Source organism: Aethalodelphis obliquidens, unplaced genomic scaffold, assembly GCF_003676395.1.
Source record: "Aethalodelphis obliquidens isolate GAN/ISIS:26980383/991018 unplaced genomic scaffold, ASM367639v1 scaffold54, whole genome shotgun sequence".
Taxonomy (NCBI): domain Eukaryota; kingdom Metazoa; phylum Chordata; class Mammalia; order Artiodactyla; family Delphinidae; genus Aethalodelphis; species Aethalodelphis obliquidens.
This window is the reverse complement of record NW_020837998.1, coordinates 631,553-646,692: the sequence shown is the minus strand read 5'-3', so window position 1 is coordinate 646,692 and position 15,140 is coordinate 631,553. Positions and strand designations below refer to the sequence as shown.

The following is a 15,140-nucleotide window of genomic DNA, read 5'->3' as shown; positions in this document are numbered from 1 at the left end:
AGCACAAAGAAGGTAGGAAAGCCTGAATTGCTATTAGATAGTGTTTTAAATATATGAATAATGTTATTACATTTCTGGTCTAATCCCCATTGAGTAAAGAATAATGTGAAACGTCATGTAGTTTAGGGCTTTTCTATACATGAAGGCAAGGAAATATGGTTGTAAATTTCTGTTGAAGAAAATGGCCTTGGGTCGTAACAGTTCCAAAAACAGATTCAGCAGTATTTTGTCTTTCCCCTTTCTTTCAAGAGCCTTCCTTCTCATCCCATTGAGTATTCCAACACTTTTTAGGGAAAGAAAATCCCTTCTAGTTTTTTTTCTCATTTTATTCGGCCAACAGGATGATGAAAGTAAGCCAATATCAATGTTATGCCTTAATTTCCTAAATATGGAGCCATTAATCACACAGCTCACTATATACTGATTTCTGAAGCAATACTGAACTATCTTACATCTTCCCCAAAAGGGTTACACATGCACACACACACACACACACTCAGACACAAACACACATACATAGTCATACACACATCTGCACAAAATAAGTTAAACACATACATAAGAGATCAATAAAAAGCCCACATAATTATCTTAGTTAACAAAACAACCATTCTTTCCAGTAGTATAATATTTCCCGGTGTTCCTAAACCCTTTAATAAAGAACAATGAAATTTAAAATGAAAAGATACAAAAAAACTATAAGTAGTGTAATTTGGCTATTTTGAGCCTTATTGTACTTCTTAGTAGTATAGAAACAGGAACTTCCTTCTAATGTCCACTACAAATATGTATGGTTAGTTCATCACCCCCTTCATAATCTCTTCTTCTAATAGCCATTTTGTTAAAAGACTCCTTTCAGGTGTTTGTTTGTTTATTTGTTTTAGAAAGGCAACTGCTTCCCTGCTTAAAGGCCTATGGAAACATTTTTAAAAAAACCCACAGATGCAAACATGTATCTGGGGTTGCGGGGGAAAGGAGGTGGCAGTGAAGGAAGGTGAGCATTTTTTCACCTACTCTTGTGTTTTTGTCACTTGATTGTCAGAACTATTTGATTTTGCTTTATAGTTCACTCACACAACCTGTTTTGAAATTACATTTTCTTAAAGTAGAATATACTCATACATACCAAGTCAATGATAATGCATACTTCCTTAATCCAATGGGCTTTATATTGGAGGACTTTTTCCCTTTTACCAGAGATCCTCTTTTTTTAACTATAAAATTTCCTGAAGACAACAGAACTTTTTTTACTGTCACCATATGTACATAATCATACTAAGTTAAAAAATAATTTAAGCCTTCTATAGCTTGAGCTTCATAGATTATTTAAGCATAGATTTTGAAATTACCAAATACTGAAACATTCTTGTTAGAATTATACAATAAATATATAAACATCCATGAGTTAACTGTCCTTTTATTAAGGATCTTAAAATTTCTTAGAAAATTAGGAGTTTACCTTGACTTTTGAAAATTTCTCATTTGTCTTGTCAAATGTGAGAATGCATTTTACAATACTGCCTAACACTAGCTATAATTCTAGGACTTTAGGGACCACATGTTAAATACATATACTTTATTTTTGACATTCAAAATAAAACGTGACTTCTATATTTCTGAATTTGTTCAGAAGCAGTATTGTTCAATCAGAATAGTAACCATATATTTAAAATTCCAAAAGATCAATAAAACGTTTCCTATGCCTTGATATATGTAAAATGATTGTACACCTCAAAAATACACAAATTTGATTTGCCAGTTACCTCGATAAAGCTGGAAAAATGTCTCAGGTTTTTAAATGGGAGTCACCTGTTAACCTGGCATATATGACCATACTTTGGGGACTACTAAATTAGGCTTTAGCTGTTCCTCATACAGATAATATCTTTTAGTCATGTAATGTATTTTCCTTGCCCAATACAATAAACAAAATGTTGATTTGGGAACAAATATGATAAATAAATAGGACACAAGTCAAACAATGCCCTGCCCCTACCCCTAACTTCATCTGTAGGGGATAAATGACCAGTAAATATGTGTTGGTAAAATTTTTTTAGTTTCTTTCTGGAGACATGATTAAATCATGTTAACTTTTGCATTTTCAGTGTTGGAGGTTTTGGGGAGCTTCCCTCACTCTTAACTAATAATTTTATTCATTTTATATGTCAACTCTTGCTCTACAGCAGCTTTTATAAACCTGTTTAATCTCTTTAGAGATCCTGGAAATTCTTTGACAAGAATGTATTTCAAAAGCAAAAGGAACTGAAAGAGGCCTGGATATTTTAGGCTTATTTAAGTTTCCAGAGGGTATCCAAACAACCTCTTGATCACTTAAGTCTCTAAAGGCATGATCTTCCGATTCAAGAACCTGAAAAATAAAACTATTTTCCTCCTTTCAGAAATTTATTTTTCCTAGAACTATTTGAGAATAACAAAAACCTTGGTCATACTAAATATGTTTCTTCTGAAATACTTTGGTGCATGAGCTTGACTCTTTAAATGTCAGTGTGATTTAAAGACACAGTCTAAAGTAAAAAAAAAAAGGGAAAATTACATACGGGATGGGTTGATAGTAAAGATAAATGAGCTTACAGCATTTTAAAATTTTTGTTTGTAAGAAGGGGGTTTCAATACATATATATTGTAAATATCAGTCACATAAATGAACTTTAATTATTAGATAAACTATCTGAAATCATTTCTACTGTATAAAATTTTAGCATTAAAATCCTTCAAAGCCTTCATAAATTTTAAATTATTTATTGTTGTGGCATATTTGTTCACAATATTTCTGTTGGAAATTTTTCTCCTTGTTTGTAGGTTTGGCTAAAGACACCATGAGTGACCCCTTGAATCTTGTCTGTTGATCCATATGGGCGTTCTAGCCAGCCTTTTGTAAGGGACTTTTTAAACCCTGTTACCTAGTTATATTTCATGTCTTCTGGTTGATGATTATGTATTTCTATAGTATGTTCAGAATGGCTCAGATAAAACACTAAGTAAATGTTCTAGAAACCAAACCAAACATTTATGGTAGATGTACATTAAAGCCCCTGAGACATTGGATGCAAACACTGCTTTATCAGCTTTTAGTTAACTTTGGTTTTGATGGTTTGATAACACACTGAGATGATAGTAAATTGTCCTACTTCTAAATTGTATGCTGCCTGTGGAGAGAACTTTGTCGCAGCCTCCAACTGTTAATTGCTGATTAAGATGGTGTTTCCTTCATAACATTTATAGTAATGTGTAAATATTTTATTTATTTACATGTCTTAGATCTATTTTCCTTTTGAAATGCAATCTCCATTGAAGAATGAGTTTAGGTTTCTTGTTCATAGACTAGGCACTCAGTAAAAATTTGTCAATGAACTGAACATTGGCTATGTGAAGGGACAATTTACTCATTTAAATCCATCACTGTACAGAGTCTTAAAGCTTATTCTAATAAAATATATTTTAAGAACCTATTTCTTCTATGCTACACTGATTTACATCATTGATGATGGGGCTTAATTTATATAAGGATAGCTGGGGTGTTTTAGAATGAGTGAACTTTCACTGATTAGGTAAAGTTGATCAGAAATATCATGAGCCCAAATTTAGTTCATGGCATCAAATATTCTGAATTATTGATGGGTGAAAAGTATAGAGTCATTATAAAGTTATTCAAGAGAGAAAGAATATTCTAAAATTTATTTTAATTATACCTTAATTTTTTCTAACATTTGGCTTATTTGTTTAGTGAAGCTTAAATTCGATGTGAAACACTAACAGTTCTGTAAGCAGAACTCAGCTAAGCTGTTTCTAACAAAATGAGTTCATTTGCCAGTTGATCATTCTGGTAATCCTATCTGGTTTAGTCTAGCTGCAGATAAAGACAATCAAGCAGGGTCAGAGCAAAGGAATCTCGGCCTGGACATGCTCTCAAAGTAATACTAAGAGGTGGGAGTGGGAATGAAGAAGATTACTTATTTCAAAGTCTGTTAAATTCTTTACATTCATCCCTTGATTTAATCTCTGACAAGGACCACTCTACCACCATTAAGTAAGATAAGATAAAATAGGATAAGATAAAATAAAATAAAAAGCATGTTCCTCACCAATTAAGACATCAGAGGCAGATACTCAACATTACAAATGATTACCTTTTGATGTAGCTCCTTTTGGTATCCAAAATCTCATGTTAAATAATAAGACCTTATTGTTACATAGTTTTACAGTTAACAGAGCATTTTTCTCATCATTAACTAAAGGAGTAAAACTATTCTGTGAGCAAAAGTGGGTTTGAAACACTTTCCCACTTTTATATATGTAGAAACTGAGACTGAAGGGTTTTTAATTTGATTCAGTGTTCTTCCACTTCCTGTTGTTGACAATATTTATCTATCTGAATATGAATGAAATACCCCTTTTTCTTGATACTTTTTTCGCTTGATCACTTTCATGATATGTAAAGAACCAACTTCTTTAAGGGTTAAGGGAAGCTCTTCAAACATACTTATAATTGGTTTTTCGTACTGATCCCACAGAGGCCGCATTTATCTCCTTACCCTATGATAGCACTTTCTTAGTTCAATATTTATCTACAAATACTTATTGATCATCAACTATGCACAAAAGCCTCTTTGCTATAGGCTATGGAGAATACAAAGATATTCAAGCATGATCCCTGATATCAAGAATATTACGATCTGAAACGAAAGACATATCATAGTCACAAATTGTTACATTGAAAGTCTGTGAGTGATAAACGCCACATGATTTCCTGGTGTAGAGTAGGCATTTAAAAATATCAGATGAATGAAAGTTGAATGCATGGTGGTATAAACTAATAGCTATAAGAATTTAGTTGAAGCCATCACTTATACCTAGAGTGGTAAGTGAAGTCATTATGAAAGAGATGACGTTTGATTGGGGCCTAGAGGAATAGATAGGTTTTGGAAAACAAAGAAAGAGGATAACAATGCTTTAGGAAGTTGAAACTGACAGGATAGGCAGAATGAATTGCTACAAGAGTGTCTGGAGGTGAGATCAGGCAGAAGATTACTGCAATGTCCTCCGCATGAGATAACCAGGTAGAGATGAGAATAAAAAGGAATGGACATGTGCAACAGAGAGTCTAAAGCTAGCATTAATATGACTTAAAGCTTAAATTAACATGGAAACAAAGTATAGAATGGAACAAAGGAGAACTCTGAGCTTATGACTGATTCCATGAAAATTGATTTTCCAAGTTCTATGAAACCAAGTTATGAATGAATTTTCAAACAACCTATTCTGTAAGCAATAGTGTCAACAGAAAGAACACTGAACAAGACATAAGGAGACTTGGGTATTAGTATCAACGATGCAACCGGATGTGTGACCACGAGCAAATGACTTCCCTTTTCTAGATCCCAGTATCCTTATTTGTAAAACCAGGGCTGGATAAATTGACCTCTCCGGCCTATCATAGCTCAAATACTCTATGGTTCTCTGATTTCCGAGTTGCCGACAACCTAACTAAAATACAGGTAGATTAAATTAAAATTTCTCTGAGAAATTAGTAGCTATTGTAACTTAGTTGCCATTCCTGAGACATACTTTTTCTTGATTCATAAATAGTTATCGCAATATCTGTCAGTGGTATTGAACTAAGGGTCATATCCTTTCTATGTTTCAGAAAAGTATTGAATGAAAATTCTTCAGACATTTTACTTCACAAAGGAAATCAGTAGAGCATTGCTCTGTTTGCATGCTACAGAAAAACTGACTTGAAAACCTGAGAAGTACAGAAGCAAGTTTCACTTCGATTGAAATTTATACATCTCTATCTATACGTATATTGAAGTGAGTTTATTTTCAATTAAATCTTCTTCAACCTTTGCTCTTTAAAGGTTACAGAAATTCAGGGTTCTATCCTGTCTTCACAGTTAATACCTGGTAGTTCTAAGGTCAGTCTAACTCCTTTTTTCAAATGCTACATCTTTTTTAAAAATATGGTAACCAGAACTAAACATAACATTCTAAGTGGGGTTATAGGAATGTTGCAATCTCATCATCTATCCTGTAGAATTTTAGGTCTTTCCTATAACCCTGCATGCAGGTAAAAATAAGCTGTCATTCATCAAGGAAGTCACTGTTATTTTCATTTCTCCTTTAGGCAGTTAGTTTTATCTGGGACTTCCTCATTGGAAAATTCCTAGAAACATAGAAAATGAAAGACATAGTTTGCTACAGAGAAAAACACACCACTCCCACTAACTGCTGTCTACCATCCCACTTCCTCCACCTACAATAAAAGTGAAAAGACATAACAGTATGTACATTTTCATCTATTTATTGATATATTCAACATTACCTAACCCCATCAGTATCTGCTGGTTTTATCATTTAAAATGCAAACAACTAAAAGCAAGAACCATAACTAATGGATATCTCCTTGTAGTGTCTAAAAATAAGACCATGTACACAAAGCCTCTAAGACAAAGTGGTGAAAATGAACATTTAAAAGGGCTGTGAAGGGCTTCCCTGGTGGCGCAGTGGTTGAGAGTCCACCTGCCGATGCAGGCAACAAAAGGACTAATACAGACAACTTCTGAAAAGGAGAGAAAAAACCCACTTAGTCACTGAAACAAAGAGAATAACCAAAAGAAAATATTAGGTAGTGAAATAGCTAACAGCCTTCAGAGGTATTCATTTAGAGCTAATCATAACCCTTGGTGTGAATTTAGCTAAGAGATGTATATTTGAATAAGCTGCCTAGATATCCATATATTGGAAATTTTGTTTGAAGACTTATTGGTGGGCCTGTTTGATTGTGCTAAAATGTTAAAATTGACACCTAAAATACAAGACAGTATCAGAATATTGACTTTCACCAAGGAGAAATAATTATTTTATTTTATTGGGATCAAGTGATAAAGGAAAAAACTTGTATTAAAAAAACCTGAGTGAGGGTCTTCCCTGGTGGCACAGTGGTTGAGAGTCCACCTGCCGATGCAGGGGACACGGGTTCGTGCCCCTGTCTGGGAAGATCCCACATGCTGCGGATTGGCTGGGCCCGTGAGTCATGGCCGCTGAGCCTGCGCGTCCGGAGCCTGTGCTCCGCAACAGGAGAGGCCACAACAGTGAGAGGCCCGCGTACCACCCCACAAAAAAAAAAAACCTGAGTGAGATGATACAGAACACTTTTGAGACAACAGAAAACTAACTCTAGAATGTGTGGAATAATACTTAGGGAAGGAAATTTCAGTTGGAGGAAATTTTCTGTAATTCATAATTCATGGCATTGCAACAAGATAAAAAGTATTAAAATCAGATAATATAAAAAATTCAAACTATGTTCATAAAGATTATAGTAGTATACATAAAAATCTGGGGAAAAATGAACATAATAAAGAAATAAAGATTAATTTTAATTTCCACTAAAAAGCAATATATCATTGCATCAAAGATTTGATATAAGACCTGGAAAAATGAGCTTGCTCTTGACATTTACATTTGAGATAAATACCATCACCTCAAATACTTTTTATCAAACATGTGTCTTCTAAAGACTTTAATCGTGTTTTATAATGTTAGAGCTGATTTTGTTATCAAGGAGGTGTTAAGTAGTTAGGTTTTGTTGTTCTCAAAGAATCACAGCGTAGTGAGAGACACACATATGACTGAGTGCTATGACACAGGCAAGCACAAAGTGTTATGTGAGCAGAGGGGAAGGAACCATTGTTAGTTTATGTGTTTAAAAAATGCGAAAAAAAAAAAGAGGCAACCAGGGTTAATGTTAAGATCAGCATATTATTTGACCTCATTTTACTATTAGAAAGGAATAGGGGAACTTATTCAGAGCAGAGGGACAGAAAGTTTCACAGCCCTTTTATTCTTTTTTTTTTCTTTTTTTTTTTTTTGCGGTACGCAGGCCTCTCACTGTTGCGGCCTCTCCCGTTGCGGAGCACAGGCTCCGGACGCGCAGGCTCAGCGGCCATGGCTCACGGGCCCAGCCGCTCCGCAGCATGTAGGATCTTCCCGGACGGGGGCACGAACCCGTGTCCCCTGCATCGGCAGGTGGACTCTCAACCACTGTGCCACCAGGGAAGACCCTCACTCAGGTTTTTTTAATACAAGTTTTTTCCTTTATCACTTGATCCCAGTAAACTAAAATAATTATTTCTCCTTGGTGAAAGTCAATATTCTGATACTGTCTTGTATTTTAGGTGTCAATTTTAACATTTTAGCACAATCAAACAGGCCCACCAATAAGTCTTCAAACAAAATTTCCAATATATGGATATCTAGGCAGCTTATTCAAATATACATCTCTTAGCTAAATTCACACCAAGGGTTATGATTAGCTCTAAATGAATACCTCTGAAGGCTGTTAGCTATTTCACTACCTAATATTTTCTTTTGGTTATTCTCTTTGTTTAAGTGACTAAGTGGGTTTTTTCTCTCTTTTTCAGAAGTTGTCTGTATTAGTCCTTTTGTATATTTACCCTTTTCACTTTATAAATTACTAGAGGTTACTCCCATAACTGTCTTCTCAAATAATGCATAAGCATCTTTTTTATTCATACATAGCTATGTGTATACTCCATCTGTTAGAAGATATGCCCCCTTAAGTATAAAACTTCACCAGCCATGCATTTCTTTTTTCTGAAAGTTTATCAGCAATACTGTCACAGGTAGTTGGAGGTAACTCTTCCTAACACTTTGTCTCTCTCTCAATTCAAACAAAATTTTAAAAGAATGAAAGAAAAGAACAATAAAAGAATGAATGAAAGAAAAGGACTCTACCCTTCTGTTAGTTATATGAATATGAATCATTGTTAATAGAAATGATTCAATACTCCCCAGCATGTGTTGTGGGTCTTTTCCACCCATCACATCATGCTTCTCCTAGTGTCTCTATAGTCACCCCTTTTTAAGACTCCTTAGTACTGCATTCTTTCTCTTCCACATGTAGAAAGTGTAGCAATCTTCACACTGAAAACCAAGAGATTTCAGACTGCCTCCTCATCTCTCCAGGGCAACTAGGTCTTCCCTTTTTTTCTTCTAACCAATGTAGCAATCCTACATGAGATCTTTAGTCTTTTACTCTGCTTACTTGTAAGGCCCCTGGTCTTATAGTGATCACATCCTTAAGAATGTCTTTGCATCTGTGACTGCTTCCGCCTAAAAGTCACATCAAGTGGCAATAAAAGACCACCCAGTTATTTTTGAAGGTGCATTCCTAGTAGGAAACAATACATTTTTTGCCATGCTTACAAATAGCATGTCCTTCTTACCTCACACTCGCCATTTACCCATTACAATCTGCAGCAAAAAAATTTTATAAATCAATAGCAATGTCACAATATAAGCATACAGGTCTTAAATTCTTCACACACAATTTACAGAGCATTTAGAAATGGGAGAAAAACTCAAAGGTGTTCAAAGTCTTGACTTTCTTTTAAAAGCGTCATTTTTGTTAAAGGCTTTTAATAGGAAAGAAACTAATGTCCTATTTTAATAGTCTTTGAGTACTAACATCAAAAAGTAAAATAAAAACCATGTGCAACACAAGGATAAATGTTTTTTTAATTGTAGGAGACAAAATTCATTTGTAAGTAACAATAGCCTGCTAATCAAATAGCCTTTTATATCCTTTAAATACTATTGTGGTTCAAACATTTCATCTGCTGAACATAGTATGTGTGTAGAATGTAAACCTACATATAAACATGTATGTGGTCCATCCAGAGAAATGAAATCTTAATACTAGACCACATGATTTTTCTGAACTATTTTTCAGGGGAAAAGATAATTTTATAATTAACTGTCATCATTAAAATTCCAATTTTGGTCTCTTGCTAAAAGGAAAAAAAAGACTAGTGAAAGCAATCATGTATATTTTCAATTAAGTAGAAGCAAGCTGTCTTCATAGAAGACTTCTGAAAATCAGTTATAATATAGTTTTGACAACTTCTCAAATGTTAGGATTAAGTTGTGGTTAGGCAAGGCCCATTGTCACAACATAGGGAAATTTACCTCACCACCTTGTCACATGACAATATCAACAGGATCCTTTACATGATCAAAATATTTTAATGCTGACCATATCATAGTTTAGTGCAAACTTTTAAAGGTTATGCAGTTGTAAACAGGATGATTATTAGACAGAAAATTTTCTGTGGAATCTATTTGAAGCACCAAGAACACCTTAACAAAGGAAAAATGAGGCCCCAAATCAATTACTTCTTCTTTAATTACTACCTTTACAAAAAAAAAAAGAAAACAAGAAAATCTGATTCCAAATAAAGCAGTTAAATTTGACTTTGAAACCCTAGATTATTTGATATACTTAAAGTATAATCTAAACATATATGTCTTATTAGAAAAACTTTATTAGGGAAATATTATGTTATTAAATAGGAATAACTTCCAAACAATCTGAATTGCTTGACAAATAGTTTTTTTCCTAGAACCAGTTTTTCTTTGGGTTGAAAATTGATCAGTGTCATATACTAGATTCTGGCCTTATTTTCTTATATTTGAACTAGCCAAAAGTGCCAGAAAACTTAGAATTTAAGCACCAAGTCTCAAGCCTATACCATCTCACCAAAGGATTTTTGCCGAATACTGATGAACTGCTCCTAAGCTAATACTATGATTTCTAGAATACAAGTATTATCACAATTAAATGTAAGACTAACTACAATATAGTACTGAAAAATCATCTATTTAGCAACTGGCAAATCTACACTATTTCAGAGTCACTGTCTTTTCAAAGTTTAGTAAGTTGGTAACATGTTGGAGTTATAAGCATTTCTGTTTGCACAGGCTCTAGAAAAAGGAGAGGTTAAGTGTCTTAGAAAACATGAAAGTGTATGTTTTCCTTTCACGTGAAACAATTATTAGAATGAAGTGGGGGAATGTCAAGGAATTAAGACTTTTCTTTCCTTTGCAAATGAATTCCCCCAAGTTATCCGTATGTTGTATTGGTATATCTCTTAACAAATATTTTTTCAAAACAACCCTCCTTTTAAACTTCTTTATTTTATTTACTATACCATCTTAAATTTGTTTTAATTTATTTTAAAGATGTTGGTTAAAATTCATCACTTTTAGACTTTAGCCAATTTTTTTTTTAAAGAAGATGTTGGGGGGTAGGAGTTTATTAATTTATTTATTTATTTTTGCTGTGTTGGGTCTTTGTTTCTGTGCGAGGGCTTTCTCTAGTTGTGGCAAGCGGGGGCCACACTTCATCAGGGTGCGCGGGCCTCTTACTATCGCGGCCTCTCTTGCTGCGGAGCACAGGCTCCAGACGCGCAGGCTCAGTAGCTGTGGCTCACGGGCCTAGTTGCCCTGCGTAATGTGGGATCCTCCCAGACCAGGGCTCAAACCCGTGTCCCCTGCATTAGCAGGCAGATTCTCAACCACTGTGCCACCAGGGAAGCCCCCTAGCCAAATTTTTAAAGTTTATTTTTTGGCCATCAGCATTTTTCTGTCAATTCTGTGTGTGTGTATACATATACATATATACACACCTATATATAATTTAATAACTTCCGTTATTAAAATTAATGCCATAATGATGCTCTCTTTCTCTGAATTTATACCTCACAGTATAACTGCAACCATGGGCTCTAAATTTTATATTCATTTTTGCCCTGGGCCATAATGACTATGTAAACTCTCAACACCTTATTTGAATATTTAAGTTTCTAGCATTGTTCTAAAGTATCTAGCACTGCTCTAAAGATTAACACTCATTAAACACACAATGAATATTTGCTTAGTGAAAAGCAAGAATAATCCAAGGATTTTTCTGAAATAGTCCCAGCATGTTTTACTATAGGTATAATCATTTGGAAGTATTACAGAGATTTATTAATATGGATCAGATGTTTGTTTACCCTTTCATAATTATTACAATTGTAACCATCAAGGTAACATCTGGTAAGTTAATTTTCTTATTTCTGAATTTTTAAATGAGTGGTGGTCTCTATTATTTTTTAAATGCTGCAAAAGAAATCCTTTTGAATCTGTCATATTTAACTCAATATTTAAAGGAGAAAAATAGATATAATTTATTCTGTATTCTTTTCAACTTCATTTTCATGTCAAAATATTCATCATTCTGTCATATGATGCAAGTTGAGCACTATGTTTAGAATATTTTATAAAAATGAGCAGTTTATTAAATGTATATCTTTTGTGATAGTGCAAATATGTTTGCATCTACTGAATAAAAAACTATAAAGTCTTAGTACACCAATTTGCAAGGTATCTTGACACCTTCCAAATAAAGTCCTTCTTTAAACACTATACTTAATTATGAAATAATTTTATTTTGCAGAGAGAAAAAGTGTTAACAAAATGAATAATAATCTTGCTATGATTACACACACTGAAACATCATTATATCTCTTGAAAGGGAGATCCTGTCATAAAATATCAAGAAAGCCAATGGAGTTCTCTTTTTGAAACACTGGAATCAAATAATGGAATAAAAATTATTCAACTGAAAAAAATCATATATAAACTGAAAAATGTATCATTTCAATAACTACCATCCTTAGATATCAACCACATTTTCTTAATTTTATTTTATTTTATTTTTTTAATTTTTTTAGCGTTACGCGGGCCTCTCACTGTTGCGGCCTCTCCCATTGCGGAGCACAGGCTCCGGACGCGCAGGCTCAGCGGCCATGGCTCACGGGCCCAGCCGCTCCGCGGCATGTGGGATCTTCCCGGACCAGGGCACGAACCCGTGTCCCCTGCATCGGCAGGCGGACTCTCAACCACTGCGCCACCAGGGAAGCTCTCAACCACATTTTTTAAAACTATAATATTAAGTAATATTCGCAATATGCCTCTGGTAACCTTAAACACTCCAATTAAAACAACAACGATTCACTTTGTTATAAAGCAGAAACTATCACACCATTGTAAAGCAATTATACTCCAATAAAATCATAAAAAAAACAAAGACAAAAAGATAGACAGTAGGTCTACGCACAAAATAATAAAATTATGCACAATATTACAAATTATATATTGTTGCTGAAAAATGCTTAAAATGCAGGTACATTTTAAAGAGTTTTTCAAATTTTAGCAAATTGCCAGATGGGACAGAAAAAAAAGACAAGCTGTTCTTTCATTTCCAAAAGATTATTTCAGGTTTTATATGTGTTTTGACTTAATAACGTTGTAATAGTGGGTTTTTCAAGGGTCCCTCAGAATAATAAAGTGCATACTATAACTCAAAATATGCTCATCAATAATAATGCACATTCTGGATCATCATTCAAAGATAAATATTAAGGTATGAGTAAAATATTAGCTAACATGTAAGTTTTGCTTCTTTTAATGCCATTGGGGTAAAAGTGTTTTTTGAATAAGTTATTTATTGGTCATGTATCTGTGTTCAAATTTTTTGTTTTGGAAATCATTTAGCATTGGCTTGTTAAAATTTTTCATTACCAAAAGGATAAAAAGAGATTCCATCTCTTCTTAGGAAAGAATAGGAGGGAGATGCATTCAAATCAAAAGTAATGTACATTAGCTGCAGGCCTTTGGAAGAATAACAATCACATAAAAAACACTACTGAACTATTAAACAATAGGGTGAAAATATGCATTTTGTTGATACTATAAAATGTAAAGGTGTGCTTTTTCCTTAAACCTTTATAGGGTCATCAAGAATGAAAAATTTGTTGATCTTATTTTCCTGGGGAAAAAACAGAAAAAGGTATAAGTAAGAAATGTCCATTCTAATACATGAGCTTGGATGTGTGTGCGTGTGTTTCACTCTTATCTTCCATCTACCACTCCTCCAGTGTTTTATATAAAGATGCCAACAGAACGGAAGCTTGAAGTAGCAGGGGAAATATCCTTGGGAATGAGATCATTCTGCAGGGTAGTAGTGATCGTGATATAGAAACATCTGATTCTACGTTATTATCCTACAAATGCTTATAGTGCCTAAAAGAACAGAAGACATATAGATATGTAACATATTGGATACCATTATATGGATGCCATATAAACAATGAATATTTAATTAGAGGAAACAATCTTAGAGAAACCAAATTCATCTAAATTCATCTAAAACGAACAGATGAATCAAATGTGCAGGAGGAATCATTCTACTCAGCTGAAAACAGAATTTAACACTTTCTCACCTTGCTCTTAGTCTTCTACGTTACCATACAAGTTTATGATTCCCTTCCCTGCCGTAACGATCTTAGAAAATCTTGTGTTCTAGGATAATGCAAGATGTCACAAATTATGGAAGGTGGATATTTTTAATGTATAATATTAAAATATAGCTCAGCCCACAGGTGACATTTCCATATGAAACTTGTATTGCAATATATTTCATCCTAATTCTTTATTTGGCCTTGAATTTTATTTTCAGGTTGATAATAGCATTTATATTCAGCATCAGAACCAACATTAATTAATCTTAACTGTAATAAACTTATCTGTAAGAACCTAAAGATATCCTTTTTAGTTAAACACACACAAGGCAAAACATAATGGTCCTATTTATTCCTTTCTCTTGTGGCACATTCTTGACAAATATGTAACATCCATTAACATGTCTCACTTCCCACTGGCTATGCAACCTGGCTCTGTAACACTAGATCATCATTTTCAAATCTGATCTGAAAGTTTCAAAAATGCAAATTTCAATGATATTCTGCAGGCCTAGCTTCTTATCCAAGGAGCTGAAGGTTCCTCCAACCCCCATTAATCAGATTGTTACTAGGATATGTCAGCTATAGACTGGTTAAAACTGGACTTCTATAGAAAGTGCATAAAATTTCAGTCTTAACAGCACGTTCATAGCACCCTTTCATCAGTCATTTGAAAAATGGAGGGGCTTCCCTGGTGGTGCAGTGGTTGGGAGTCCACCTGCCGATGCAGGGGACGCGGGTTCGAGCCCCGGTCCGGGAGGATCCCACATGCCGCAGAGCGGCTGGGCCCGTGAGCCATGGCCGCTGGGCCTGCACATCCAGAGCCTGTGCTCCGCAACGGGAGAGGCTGCAGCAGTGGGGGCCCGCGTACCGCAAAAAAAAAAAAAAAAGAAAGAAAAGAAAAGAAAAATGGAGACTATATATTTTTTCTTTTTGCAAACAAGAATAATCAAAGATGAGCTGAGAGGAAGA

General features: G+C 34.3%; 1 protein-coding gene across 1 annotated transcript in view; it reads right to left on the bottom strand.

The window, feature by feature from the left end:
* DACH2 (dachshund family transcription factor 2) overlaps positions 1–15,140 on the bottom strand; it is a 644,364-nt gene that overhangs the window by 496,324 nt on the left and 132,900 nt on the right. The gene's annotated exons all lie outside the window — the stretch shown is intronic.